General features: G+C 45.2%; 1 protein-coding gene across 2 annotated transcripts in view; it reads right to left on the bottom strand.

The window, feature by feature from the left end:
• Positions 1–15757, bottom strand: part of SPOCK1 (SPARC (osteonectin), cwcv and kazal like domains proteoglycan 1) — a 462088-nt gene that overhangs the window by 421472 nt on the left and 24859 nt on the right. The window lies entirely within an intron of this gene.

The following is a 15757-nucleotide window of genomic DNA, read 5'->3' as shown; positions in this document are numbered from 1 at the left end:
TGTTTGTGCATGGATGTGTACAAATGTCCACCATGCATGTCAATAACAGCAATTACAGCTCATAGGGATGTCATGAACAAAAATGAAAGACAAGTCATTGAGAATTAGAAAATATTGTGTAAGGGACCCAAGATCTCAGTCCATCCATTGTATTAAAAGCCAGAACAGATTTTAAAAAATAGCAAAAATACATCTCTACAGGACAAATTACAAACATCACTGGCTGTGAGTGTGGCTCAATCCATGCAAACTGAGTATGGCTTATGTGACAATCCAACCTTATCAGGGATGCAAAATTAGCAAGAGACAGGAAGCCAAGCCTAAGAAAACAGATACCCAAATATACTGACCCAGCACTGGCAGTATTTGGACAAGGTCTGGGCCATCATGCTTATAAATACCCCTAAAAATGGAAAATATATTCAGAGGCAGTCTAGGCTTCTCTTAGAATCCATGTATAGCAGCATTAAAAGCTGATTCACAGCACCAATGGACCTCAAGCAAATGTCATGTTTCTGAAAAATCTATCCAGAGCCTGCTGAAGAAAAACACTGCTAAAATGAGGAAGGGATGGCAGCATGCAGACACTTGTCAGGGAAATTAGAAGTGTGTTCTCCCAGAAGTAACTGAGGGGTCCACAATTAGTACTCTGATTAAAAAATGAATATTGATTTCTTCATGGAAGACTTAATAAACATGAAGTTACACGGGTTTCGAGATGAAAATGTTGTTTTATCTTCATTTTGTTTTGTCCAAGGACAACTAAGACCCTTGACCAACCAAAGTCACAATTCCTGATTTAGGCAATAAATGATGGATTTACAATCCCAGGCCACAAATTCTGCCACATTCTATCTAGACACTGGGCTTTTGCCTTTAGACATCAGCATAAATCTATCTGTTCCATTTTTTTTTTCTACCCAAGCAAAAAAGTACAGAAGAAAATGGTCCCTGCTTTTCAAATCAAATCAATCAGCAAGACATATTTGCCTTGCTTAGAGACCTTAAAGAGTATGATTCTTCAAATGCACACCTGTTCTATTATCTAACCTTTGTACAGTCAGTTCCTTGAGCAAGAAACTGTAGAGCAGAGAGGCCACACTCTGATGCTTAATGCACTGTGCCTTACACGTGAGAAAGCGCCTGCTTATCATTGCATGACAGCACTGTGTCACTCTCAGCCTCCATAGCATCCTTCCTCAAAAGATGTGAGACTACCTGACCATAAAGACAAGAGAGAACTACCCTCTCCAAATTAGAAGTATGTGTAGCTGAGGACCGTGCTCTCTTGACGATTTGCTTCCAGGGAGGCACTGTAGACACTGAGCCACCTGAATCAAACTGAGGTAGTTGTTTGCAGGGCACTGTGCAGGTTTCCTAGGTTACAAGGCCCCTGCCAACCTAGTATGTTATGTAAGAAGAAAAGCTATATCACTGAGGCTAAATAAATAAATACTAAGTAGATCATAGCCAGTCAAAGGCACAGCCTTGAGATGTTCTAAAACAATAAATAGCAGCTATTCACCATGAGTGCCCCACGATAACTGGTAGCTTATTCTCTTTTTGTACCTACAGCTCCTGAACTTTGAGACTGTCTATCTACTTGGATTTAGAGTGTACCTAAGGATCTACTCTCAGAATCACACTAATCCATCCTGCAACCCGCTGCTTTCTTCATAGCGTAGGACTTAGAGACTAATATACTCTCTCAGTCCACTTTAATAAGCAGTAGTGGGTACAAGAGGGCCAGAGCCTGGGCCTGACGACTCTGGAGCTGTCCGTGGTGCTTAACCATGGATGCTCCCTGGAGCTTCTCTCTTTTTTCTTTTTTTAAAAGGCGGTTCTTACCATGCCTAATACTCGCAGCTCTCATCCCAATAGCACAAAATATGTGGTTTTATATTCCATAGGAGGCTAGAGAGATGGAAGGGATGAGGGATGTTAAAGGCTAGGCTTGCAACCAAAAAAATATTGCCATAGGACTAGCCTAGATAATAATTTCTGCACCATCACTTATACAGCTATTTACACATACTCTTAATTCTCACAGACACAATGATTTGTTTTCTTTTGGTTAATTTAGTAATTGTATCCACTATGCCATACCTGTAATTCTCCAACTATATTATATGCTAAACACAGACAATTCCTGATCCCAAATGGTACTTTCATATGAAACAATCTTATAGTGGTTTTGACCCATTAGCTCAATTAAGATTTTTTTTATTTATTCAATCAGTAAGCCTTTGCTGAGTAGCACTATGGTTGAGCCACAATTATCATCACTAGGACTATTTACAAAAAGAGAAAGTCTTTGTCCTCTAAGAACCAATAATCAATGGTGGCATCAAGAGCCCAAAATCAGTACAATAATGTCCTCTAGAAACTGTGACGAGCCTGCAATGAGACCATGGTGGTCCAAACCAATAACCAATCACCTCAAGCTAATGAGGAGTTTATAGAAATATTCTTTTATCTACAGAAGTGCAGTAATTTTATGTTTCAAGCATGAGGCTGACAGCTACACAGGAAATTCATTGTCAACGCATACTACTAACTAATATTCATCTACTAGTGGGTGTACAAATAATATTTGAAGAAACTCTGCAATAATTCTGCCAAAGTACTCATCCATATAACAGTTAAGGGCTTCTAAATTTAACTAAGTAGGCACAAGAAGGTAACTTTAAGTTTAAGAATGACTCGTCTGGTGGAAGAATCCACTAAGATGAGGATTCACAAATGGCTGCTTCTGAGTAGAAATCCACACATAAGTGGCAGCCTGAAGAGGTCCTTATGAATTGTTTAAGTGACAATCAAAGGGAAAATAGGCATGAATGGGTTGGAGCAGAATGATATGAAGTAGATGTGAAGCTGGCATGGACTAGAATTTAGATAAAGTCTGTGGATGCAGGGTGACCTTGAGACTAGTACGATGTGCCTGGGCTTGATATAAAGGATCCTGCTCCATGAGGGACAGTGGGAAAGCATGAAATGGCCCCAGCTTTCCAAACTCAGGGGCACTATGGGGTACTTTTAGGCATAGCAGAGTCAAGGAATGTTCAAACCATGTACTATAGACTGACTTTCACTTCTAAACATGCTTCTGTATTCAGCCACAAGAGAGGGATGGCTCATGTGAAAGAGGCTCTGGACTCACACTTATTCTGAGAGATAAGTCAGTATAGATGTTTAACTCAGTAAGTCACCTAGGTTTTGGTTTTTGTTTTTGAGTATCTACTGTGTGCTAAAGAGTACAAAAGTCACTGGAAAGATAACCAAAAAGCATGTGGCCCATGCTAACAGCATTATTATCTGCAACAACGACAGGTTGGCTTTCCAGATTATCTCAGAGAAACGAGAAGAATCTGTTCCCTAAACGAGACCAATCTCCTTCAGTTTTAAACATGTGGGAAATAAAGAAAAAGGCACAAAATGAGAAAATTCAAAGAAAATGACTCAATCTTGTTTGGTGGTTACCAAAAAGAAAGATAAGAATGTAGCCAGTGTGCTGCCAAGAAATGCAAACAGGCACCTCAAGGAATGTGGAGGTGTCCCCTAGATAGAGAGCTTGCTCCTTCATAGGTGACACACAGCATAGTCACTCCTCTAAAATCTGTCTGAACTCTCTTTTTGAGGTCAGAAAAATGTGTGTCAGAGAAAACAGCCATGGGAGAGAGAACCAGATAAGCAACTTAGATGAAGACACGCAGTGTCATTTTCTTGTAAGGCTCAAAGCATGAATGCTTGAAGAAACTACAAGCTTCATCTGTCATTTCTAAAAGGGGCTTCATGGCCAGGCTCTCTTAACCAAACCAGAAGAGTCTTGAAGAGAAAAGAGTTGACCCTACTTTCTAAATGGTCTACAGTGTGTGTGTGTGTGTGTGTGTGTGTGTGTGTGTGTGTGTGTGTGTACATGCGCACGTGCACATGCACGTGCACATGTGCATGCATGAATGAGAGAGAGAGAGAGAGAGAGAGAGAGAGAGAGAGAGAGAGAGAGAGAGAAATTAAATTTTTTAAAGCAATTTTATATGAAAAATTCCAACTGTTGCTTGGGGCAACATCTTTCAGTCCTAGGTGCCCCCATCTTAAAGAAATTGTCTACTGTTGTTGAGAATGTGTGAATCTTGGCTCCTGGTCCAGTTTTTCTAACACACAGTAAGAACTCATTTTATGCATTTTAGGAAATTTTTATTTCTTCAGTCATCTCATTTTCTTACATTCGAATTCCTTCTGGGGAAATGCTTTTCATTTCTAGTATTTGTGGCTTTGCCTAGCAAAGACAGGAACACATTTACGATTCATGTATGTGTCATACTGTCCCTTTGAGGATTCACAGATGGCCTGTGGGTATAAGGGAGACACAAGCATCAGGCAAAGACACACAGATTGGATTCCAGCTAATTTTAAAGTGCTGCAGAGACATATATCAAAATGAACTTTAACAGTAGCTGGGGCAGGCAGTTCTGGCATATTCTTAAGTCCATGAAAATGGACTGCTAGCTTGGTTTTGATTATTATAAATGATGCTAATGACAGGAAAGTGGCCAATGTGCCAAGGAGAATCTAGTGTGTGCACCTCAGTCTGGCTGCACACAGCCCCAATGAGACGTAGCAATGTTGTCAACCAGCCTTGGTAAAAACACTTGCCACCAAGTGAGTTTGTTGGTGACTGTGCATTGACCCATGAAATGGCTCCCTGTTGCCCAGGTGTGGGTGTGGGTACATAAAACGTGCAGTCTCTGTGAACTAAAAGCAAGGCTCATTACTGAATTCAAGGGCAAGAGAGATCCTTGAAGGTTGAGTATTTATCAAACTAATGCCAGAAGCAACAAGAGAGTCCCTGTGGCCAGACCCAGTCATCTCAAGAACTGTCACTCCTCCCTGGACACAAGAGGCACCTCCCACTCCTGAGACTTGGGGGAATTTCCCTCCACTGAGAGGTGGATCTAGGAGCAAAGGGACTTCTTCAGTGCTTCTGGTTACGATTTGAAATCCTCCCCCTGGGTCTGTATAGCTCAGCATGTGGGGGTGACATGGGGAATCAAGGTTGTTCATAGATTCTTAAGTCCCTAAGATATTTACCTATACTAACCTATAAGACAGGAGCCCTATTTTCGAGGAGCTGCTGACAAACTGGTAGAGACGGGAGAGTGGGGGGAACCATGTGTGAGGCCTCTAAAGATAAACACAGAAGAAATGGCCAGAGGGGCTCATGGGTACACCAAAGAGCCTTGAGAGCTAGAGCAGCCAAGAAAGGTTTTTACAGAAGGCCAGGCCTAGAACTGAGGAGGGGTGGAGGGAGAGAGGTGGGAGAGAAGGGAGGGGAGAAAAGAGGTGCTGAGGGAAGGAGCAGTTGCCAATGCAGAAAGCACAAGGTGTTCAGAGACTGCAAGTAGACACATCCCTTGTGGGAGTATGAACAGTTCGCAGGACCGAGTCACAAAGGACCTTGAGAGCTAGGCCAAGCAGCCTGAGTTTGACTCGATGTACTGGTTGCGGGGGAGGGTCTCTGAAAGCGCTAGATCAGTTGCTTTGAGGCTAACAGGAAAAACAGGAACACAGCAACAAACAAGTCTGGGCTGGAAAGCAAATGTCAGCTAGAGAAGAGCAGGAGGCCAGACAGCACCCACAGTGTTAACCTTCTGTACATCCTGCTTCTGGGTGCCTCAGTCTCCCTGGTAGGGATGAAGGACACCCTATTTGGTGTATTTAGGAGCTGTAGAGGAGCCACAGAGTCCATCTCTGTGGCTTCCCTGCCCTCCTCTGTGCTCTAAGCTGGCCAAAGACACAAGTCTGTTTATCCAGGTATCTAACAGATCAGGCCGACCTACAGATTGGACGCTGTGGACACAGAAAGGACATCAATAACTGTCTCTAGGTTGGGATTCAAAGACCCCCCAGAACCACCTACCCTGGCTATGCACTTGTTGCCCTAGAATATGAAATGTGGAGGCTTTTTTTTTAAAGAGGAGCACTCTTTACACTGCACTGTAAGGGTCCGTGAGGGCCACATCGCTCTCCTCCCTCTTCCACACTATCACTGCCCACTTACTGCACTCCAGACTTCTTCCTTAGGCATGCCAAACACATCCCACCTCTTCCCTCTGCACTCACTGCCCTCCTCATCTCTTCACTCAGCTGGCTCCTCTCAAAGTCCAGTTCTTCATCAAAGCCTTCCTCGAGGAGGCGAACCACAGCACCCTCGACACTGTCACTGCCCTTAGACTGCCTCAAATTCTAAGGCAATGCCTGTTATCTATGCCCCCATTAGCCCATAAAACCCAGAAGCCTGCAGATTGTTTTGGTCACATGTTTCTCCAGTGTCTACAAAAATCATGGTACACAGACACACTCAATAAACATTTGCTAAGTAATGGAATAATTAAGTTGTCAGTCCATGTCTTAGAAAATACAGGAACCTTGATAGATCCTTCTTAGGAGCATGTGACAGTCAAGCTGATTTCACAGAGCCTGCTGTAACAATAGAATTTCTAGCTTCTAAAAGAAGCTAGAAGTATCTGCATCCAAAACACTGGCATCTGGGTACTGGGTATGTTCACATCAAACATGGGAAAGCAGTGGGAAACTTGCTGGATACACAGTCCATGAGAAAAGAAACTTCTAGAAATATCCTCATTAATGAGGCAGCTTTTGAGGAAAGCCCTTTGAAATGCTGTCAACATTGGCAAAAGGAAAAAAAAATATATCCCAACGTCTAAGTATGAATTTACAGGCTGGAGAGAAAGGTAAAGCTGCCAGCATTCGACTACGATAGGAATGAGTTTACTGAAAGACCCGGGCTGCAAGTCACAGCACACTGTGGGCCTCTGTCTGCTTCTACCCTCTCCCTGGCACTAATGAGGCCCTATGAAAAGCAGACTGGCCTGGAAAGCAAATTTTCTGCTTGCCTAGAAGCTGCACACTGCAGCCAAGCTTCGCTTACTGGTGCTGATGAGGAGGCACAGGAACTGAGAGCCCCTCTGATAATGCAAAAGCATCTTCCAGCCAACCTCTCTGTGATGTAACAACAACTCCCTGTGTTCTACAGCATCTGATCACAGCTGCACGCCCCACACTCGTGTCTGCATTCTACCACATCTGATTGTAGCTGCATGCCCCACACTCGTGTCTCCCCAGGCTCTTGGGAAGCCAGTGCAATGGCAACATTTCGCTGACACAGAGCCTGCATCTCGCAGAGACCACGAGTCTGGCCCAGAGCAGACAGGATCCCTGGTCTCACCAGGAAGGCCAAGCACCCAGACTATACACAGGCAGACCGAGCAGAAGTTGACAGACCTGCAGGTTGCTGAGCTCTGCCTTTGCTCACTCCAATAACCCCAGGGGTTCACAGCATGGTAAAGCCAAGCTCATTCAGATAGCTTCTCCCAAGTGTCCCTTGAACCTACAGTTTTCCTTGTGTGAACATGGCACAGAAAGTATGCCTTCCCAGAGAAGGCTTTGCTGAGGAACTGACCTTGAATGGAGCCAGCTGTTGACTATTCCTTGGGCAACAGCTAGTGTGTGGCATCTCTAGGGAGTATAGGCATTCTGGCCAGCCATAAACCAGGGTTGGGTGTTGACAAGGCTTTCACATGAGGCAAATGGGACTCCTCAGGATGGACCCATTCCTGCAAGCCCCCAGCACTGGAAAGGTGGGAGACGCACTGCTTGAAGGTTAGATTCACTGCCATCCTGCCAGGACTGAGGGTCCACCTGGGCAACTCCCAGGGCATTACTGAGTTTTGAAGAGTAAGTGAGTTCTTTCTAGTGTCAGCAGAAGGACACACCAAGCAAAGAGCTATCCATGCACGTGTGTATCTGACCTAAAGTTCTTCCTATGGCTGAGGCCTCAGGGTCTCTCTGAGGTCAACCTGCTGTCTCCTATGGCAGAGACTTCGTTATGTGCTGAAGATTGCTTTAGGCTCTGACTCCCCACTTAATTCTTCTAGAAGTCAAGCATTTTGACAGTTTAGCCAAGCATTTCCACCTTCTGCCATGATATCACTGAATGGTGACTGGTACCCCCACAGCACATACAGGGGCTCTCTAGCACCCAGTGGCTACCAACCACAAGGAGTGGGGAACCCCGCCTTCACACACTACCTTAAAGAAAAGAGTGCCAAGTACACTTGTCAGCCTCATCTCCGTGGACCTCAAGACCCCAGAGAGTGTTATAGAGTATTACAGGGTCTCTGCCATAGCCCCAACTTCAGGAAGAAAACTCACAGTGTTGGATGGACTGACATCCAAATATCTCAGTGGGGGAAAGTTTGAAAATCCGTAATTATATTAGCATAGAACACGCTATGGACTTTTGGCTGATTTAGCATCAGCGGCAAACCCTTACGCTATATATAAAACCACATACAGACGAAATCATCCATTTGGTCATCAGCTACTAAGTTCCAGTACCCGTCACATCTCATTCCCTAAAAGCATTCACAGTCTGTATGTGGCCTACGATCAGCTCCCCTGGGATGAGAATAAAATGTGTCAATAAATACTAGGTCAAATAGTAGTGATTAAGATGATGGTCATAGCAATACATCTGAGCACTCACTGGGCTTCAGTCCTGCAATCCAGCAAGCATGGGCTGGGCATGGCTAGACTTAACCTGGTGCCCTGGGAATTTTCAGCAACAGAACAGTAGCAACTCCACACCTCAGCATCATTGGCTTCATGTGCATCTTCGTAGTGAGGTGTGCTCTGAACACTGCAGCAAGGTTAGTGTCAGCCCTGGCTCGACTCACATGACAAAAGAAGCAACCCTTCCCTCCTCCTCTGGCTTTTCCAAATGTCCACCGGAGAGCAAGTTCCTTCCAGGTGAGCAACACTGGAAGGTCTGATCAAGGTGCCTGACAGGAAATAGACTGTAATGGGGACTAACAAGGCTTGATGTTGCTGATACCGAAGGGATAATTCGGGTAATGGAGTAAGGAGCTGCTGAGTCATGTGGGAACCCCAGAGTTGAAAGTAAAAGCTGTGACAATCATGGAGACAGTGGGGAGCCACTGACATCATCTGTGAAGCTGGGGTGCAACGAGGTTAGGTTTTGGAAACGGAGCAGAAAGGAAGATCTACTCGGAAGATGCCTTGGGGATATATTCTGAGAATCTAAGAGACAAGAAGATAAGGAGGAAAAGCTAGATTTGAGAGGAACACAGGGGTTACCATGGGCAGGCCTGGCTGGAGAGGAAGTGGGCAATCCAGGGATAACGGCCTCCTGTAACCCTGGGTGTCCGAAGTGATGTTAACCAAGTTCACAGACAGAGCCGGCAGCAGGAGAGAAAAGTTCTGATTTAGGAGCAGGGAGAGACCAGTGCTACACATGCTAGAGTGAACAGCCAAGGAAGAGGAGCATGCAAATGGAGGGGCCACTGAGAAACTGAACAAGCTCTGTTTGGAACCTAGGAGAACAGAACATAGACAAAACACTAAGATTTCTCGGTGCCCCAGGTGACGGCCCCACACCCATGTGCCCATGGGCAGCATGAATTGGACTCAGTGTGCTTAAAAGGTTAATTAATTCATAAAGTAATTAAAATTTAAAGTTTTCTCTAATGAATTCAATCGCTCCAAAAGATTTTCAGAGTAAGAAGAGGGAGCTAGAGAAATGTCTCAGTGATTAAGAGAAATTGTGGCTCTTGCAGAGAACCTGGGCCCAGTTCCCAACATCCATATGGTGGCTCACAACCACCCTAACTCCAGCTCCAGGGGACCCAGTGCCCTCTTCTGACCTCCATGAGCACCAGGCACATACATGGTACACATACATACATACATAGATACATACATACATAGAAAACACTAATACACATAAAATAAAAATAGACAAAACGAAGTAAAAAGAGATCTGGGGGCAGTATTCCAAGGAATCACTTATACCTAGAGAATGGAATTTTGTTTAATGACCTGGGGCTAATGGGAGAGAGCTAGAGACACCAGGGGGCATGCCTACAACCATGAGAATGCAGTGCTCTTGAAGCCAATAGAAAGCAAGTGTGCCTGGAGCGCCAGCATCAGAAACTCAAGAGTAAGTGGAGAAGGTAGATAACAGAGCCAGGCCATCTGTTTTGGTTATATTCATAACACAAGGAAAAAACAGATATGAATACATACTATCACATTTCTCCAAATTTAGTTTGATGAAGAGAACGCAAATCTAACACACTTACGTAACTGATTTATGGGTCCTACTGGAGTTAAAAAAAAAAAAAAAACTCCAAGTAAAATCATGACAGCTGAGCAGGACGGGCAACAGAGGTCCGTGGAAAATAAAACCCATGGCATCCGAGTGCCTTCTCAGCAGCACAGACCCCTGTGCAGTTGCAGTCTTTTCCTAGGAGCCAAAATCGGATTCTTGCTATGTAGAAAAGCTCTGCGGAGCCACGGAGGATTTTTACTGTGAGACACAGTTACATTTCCAGAATACAAGGTCACACCTGAAGCAACATCCCACACAGTCAGACACACACTCGCTGGCTCTATGTCGCGTGGCCAGCACTCATTTGTAATCTGTATCCACCTGGCTATTTGTCCATCACTCCAAATGGATCTGTCCCAGCAAGCCATTATGATGCAACTCCACGATGCTCAAGAAATGAGCAAAAATCAATTCCAAGGAGGAACCAGGCAAGCTCACCAGAAGACAGAGAAACAAACAGCGCAACAGAACTTTGTTATTCCAAATTTTCTCCTGAAATATGTTCTCCTCAACCAAGGGTCAGAGGCACTCTGCATACAAAATCAGTTCCTAGCGCCAGATCTTGGAAATACATAATCCAACCCCCCGATCATCTTACACAGTGCTTATCCTTCCCCACAGAAATTCTTACATTCTGTTCTGTTGCATTTTCATTTCCACAGATAAATGAGATTTTTAATTTAACGGGCTTCAGTACCGGCTTAAGCATTCACCATAGTGCAATCTGCATGAGACAAATCAGAGTCGTGTGGTCAGATGAGCAGACAATGACTAATTTAATATCATCATGCGGAAGTTGAAAACAAGCTGCAATCACAGCAGATACTGCCCATTCTATTCCAAAACCACCATCTTTTATGCTCCTGATTGGATTTTATTCTTGACCACAAGCATGATCCACTGACTTGGAGTTTCTCCCTGGGGCTCGACGCTAAGCATACTAATTCAGAGCTTCGAGAGGGTCATGCAGACCCAAGCAAAGCAATGGCTAGACCTCTCCTAAAGGCATTTATTGCAGCTCTTTAAACAGACAAGGTTCAGGCTGAACCCTTTACCAAATGCTCATGATAAATCCTTACCTATGTCACCTGCCTTGGGCGCTGGTCATCTACAAGGCCACTATGCAGGGACTTTAAGGGCGATGCTGAGCACAATTCCTGCTTACAGTCTTGCTTCAGAGCGACACTGTGCTCCAAGGTCACACTCAGCAGGCTCATACCACCCTTAGACAAACAACCCACATGCCTCACCTACTAAGTGGACATAGTTACACAACCCAAACTACAGAGCTTAAAGGCAGCAGGAGGCAAGATTGCATGCCAAGTGCTCGGCATGAGATGTGGTGCTTATTAAGTTTTCCATGATCACCATTAATATATCTAATAAGATATAAGTGAGAAAAAAACTGTATATTAGTTAGCTATGGCTGTGTAACAAATTATCCCCAAAACTTAATGGCTTTTAACAAATAAGTATGTACCACCTCCAATTCCAGCTGATCAAGAATCAAAAGCACATTTCAACTCTAAGCCTCTGCCTTGAGGGTTCTCACCAGCTGCAGGCCCGCAAAGCATCTGCAGGGTAGTATCTGAGGCTCAACAGGCCAGATGTGCTTCAAAGCTCATTCTCAGGATCACAGGTGGTATTCAGCCACTCAGAGAACTGGGCCTAGGCCTCGGGTGCCTCCTGCCTGGCAACCAAAGTCTCCCTGGTTCCTGACTGTACCACGAGGGCTTCTTCTGAGCAGCACACTGTAGCAGCTGGCTTTCCTCACAGCCAATAGACGAGGGAGCAAGCAGGGACCAGGAAGGACCGTGCTACATCTTCTGAGGAGTCTGACTTCAGGAGCGACATCTATATTTCAGCTACAATTAGTTCAAGAGGAGCTGGTAGGTCCACTGGCCCTATGCAGGTGGGAGAGGGGTGGTGTTGACACTGAGGACATGGTCACCAGCAGATGGGACTCTGTGAGGGTCATCCTTCCAATCTGAAAAAGCAACATCTTCACAGGAGAACTCCTCATTCTTTCATTGCTTTTTCTTTTGAATACCCTCCCTTGAAGGTCTAACCTGTGCCAGCCACCACACAAAGGGCACGATAACCTGGGAAAACACAGATGAGCTCCTGCTTGCATGAAGCCTAGAAGCTAGCAAGAGAGATAAATATTTAAAAAGAAAAAAGACATGTCTATTTAATTAAGCCATTTAATTAAAGTAGTGATGAGCTCCATAAATAAAACCACATTATAAAATTAGAAGTATGAAGAGCTCCCCTAAAGAAAGAAATCCATCTGAAACCAAAGGATGAGGAAGAATTAACGACAGAAAGGCTAGGACCAGGAGAGAGGACAGAGGTTCATATGCAAAAGTATCTACGTTTGCAAAGAACCAGGAGATGGGAGGCATCAGAAACATGGCAATGGCTTTAAATACAGAGGGGTGCAGGACGCTCTGGGCAAGCAGAGGGACAGTGTCTTCCAAGCATGGAGGTAAGAAGCTGGATAATTAAATTCGCAGACTGTCATATAGATTGAGTCTCTATGGTGTGGGCTGCAAACACAATATCTATGTAAGTAGAGTTAATAAAATCCACTTCGGTCTTACTGCTCAACATCTCTCCAGTGACTTAGGGCTTGGGGTTTTTTTGTTTGTTTGTTTGTTTGTTTGTTTGTTTTAATAATGTGTCCATGACGGCATTATTTATTAATGAGAGGACACATTGCCTCAACCAAAGTCAGCTCTCCTCTCAATGGTTACTGGAGACAAAAGGCAGTCTCTCAGGGTAGGGACAACTCCGATCTAATTCCATTCCATAAACCCAATCAATGTTTACATAAATAATGCCACTAACTGACTCCCGGAGAACGAATACCGATCCAAGGCAGGAACAAGACAGAAACATCCAAGATAAGGATGCTTTCCTTTTGATCCCCACGGTTAGAAAATAGACCGAGAAACTGGTCCAGTGCCCTCCTGCTCACCAGCAAGCTGCAGGGTCCGGTACCCAACAGCTACCAAAACACACATTTCAGTACAGCAGAAGTCTATTACAACCTACAAGGGGAAAAGCCAATGCATCCTTATAGCAGGGTTAGCAGGGGCTGACACACTTGTGACAAATGGCCCACACTGTAATCCTATCAACAAAGGACTGTCCTTCCTTATTGAGCATCAAGTACTCTGTCAGGGGTAAACACATACATGATAATGCAATTAAAGCACCAAGGGTCGGTAACGTTCGCCTTATTGTGCTCAAGAATTGAGCCTCCAGCACAAACCAGCATTTTTGGGGAGCAGCATGCCTCCAGCCCCACTTCTCTGCATGGATCCCCCAGGTGAAACCTACAGACAGAACAAAGCGGAAGGATCAAAGCCGCACGCTTTCCTGGGGCAAAAGCCAGTAATCAGATACAAGTGAGGGAGAAGGGGCCTCCCACACACGCAAAACTCCCGCCCGCCCCGCACAAGGCTGTCGCACCGCCTGCTTTTAGCACAGCTAAAGTCCAGAATAACACAGAGGCGGCAAAGGCAAGGACGGCATGCTTGGATAAAACGGCTTAACAGAGAAGTTTGTTAAGCTTTTAAAGTCAACCTGGGAAACTGTAGGAGGCTGGAGACCCTGAAAGGCAGAGCTTGCTGGATGGCAGCACAAGCCTCTGGCTACAGGTTGAAAGAACCGGATTCCCACTCAACTAATTAACTTTCCGGCCTCTAACAAGCATCTTCAATCAATCCATTAACAAGTGATTATTGAGTATCTATTATTCAGCCAGCACAGAGAAAAATGCTCTCAGCCTGGTACGAAGGAGGTCGGGGTACCTGGCTTACCCCCCCAGGCACTTAATATTCTAGTTGGAAAGAAGAGGCTGGGATCAGCTCTCTACAACTGCAGAAACAGTCCTGAGGCTTTCAGCAGAATGTTCTAGCAGTTGTGTACTCTTAAGGCAGAAAGTGCTCAGAAGGAATAGGCTACCCATGTTTTGTCTGGGTGGTGCCACAGCCAAACACATGTGGCAAACAATGGAGCTAGATAAACTCATTAACACTAGGATTTTTCCAAAGCCTTTGAAGACAAACGTGTGGTAAGCATTATGCGTGGGCTTGGAACTTTCTCCAGGGAGTCAGCTCCTGGGACAGCAGCTCCACAGGGGCTCTCTGGAAGGAGCAAGCTCTATTGTTCCTCTTGGTGCACTGCTGGCCCAGCGTTGTGTTCTGTGGTCTTCAGTCATCCTGATGGGCTGCTGAAAAAGGGCTGTGCAGAAAACATCTCCTTCCTCCCTCCCCCCCCCCACCCTACCCAATTTGGCATCAGAACTCTAGAAGACTGCCCCAATGGGCTGCCCCACTCTACACTCCAGCTCCCGTGGACACACTCACACCCACCCACAGGACCATCCACCCACACGGGACACAACGAGTCACATCTTGCTCTTGACAGCTGTCCAGACACTGTCTACAACATGTCTCCTTTTATGGCTACCGCCCTCTGTGGACATTCCTAGTGGATGGGTAGAAGAGGAAACTGCAGCCCCAGAGCTGAAGCCTCTGTGTCTCCCTGTGCCACTAAACATGTAGATTCCCAAATATTTGCAGCTTAGCAAGAAATTGTGAATAAGAGTACAGGATGTGTTATGCAGAAAGGCTCTCCTCATGGTGGGCCATGCAGCCTGTTAGTGATGGCATAGGCGACAAGAGGCAGCAGCCAGGCCTGGACTCTGGCTCTCTCGTGATGAGCCTCTGTCCTTCTGAGCCTCCCTATGCTTGGGTGAAAATGGGGCTAAAAACAGCTGTTTCCCATAGGGCTGCTGTGAAGCAGATGACCAGCCTCAGACCAGGACTAGGCACAAAGTAGGTGCCCACTAACACTGGCATCATTAAGCAATAGCTTGATCTTAATTAACCACAGCCTGTTTTGTGGGGTCTCCAGATTGGGTGATTCCCTGGACAGTCTATTCAAAAGATACATGTTCAAGAAGTTAATACTATTTTTCCAAATAATTGTGCGTATGTGTAGTATATGTGCGATGTTTTGTGTGTGTGTGTGTGTGTGTGTGTGTGTGTGTGTGTGTGTTCTTGCTGTGCCTCTTAAAGCATTTCAGCAGCTTCCTTATTAGAGCAAAATAAATAATGATGTGACCCTCTTTACTCAGCTCTTGCAAAGGTTCAGCAGATCGGACTCAAGCCTGCTGAGCTCCTGAGCAGAAGCAGCACCTATCAGTGTGTGTGTGTGTGTGTGTGTGTGTGTGTGTGTGTGTGTGTGTGTGTGTGTGTGTGTGTGTGAGATACACATCAGAATGAAAAGGAAGTTACGCCCATGCTCTGGTGGCTATGAGGTGGCTAACCCTGAGCTGTTGGAGACTACAGACACTTAACCTGTGGCTTTTCAAAATGCATGAAAGCTCAAAAGTGACCCTCTCATTACCCAGATGTGGTCTTCTCATTACCCAGATGTGGTCCTCTCATTACCCAGATGTGGTCCTCTCATTACCCAGATGTGGTCCTCTCATTACCCAGATGTGGTCATCTATGGGAGGTTGGGGGGCAGGTT

Source organism: Acomys minous, assembly GCF_964271855.1.
Source record: "Acomys minous genome assembly, chromosome: 9".
NCBI lineage: Eukaryota > Metazoa > Chordata > Mammalia > Rodentia > Muridae > Acomys > Acomys minous.
The sequence above is the reverse complement of the archived record's forward strand: the minus strand, read 5'-3'. Positions and strand labels throughout refer to the sequence as shown.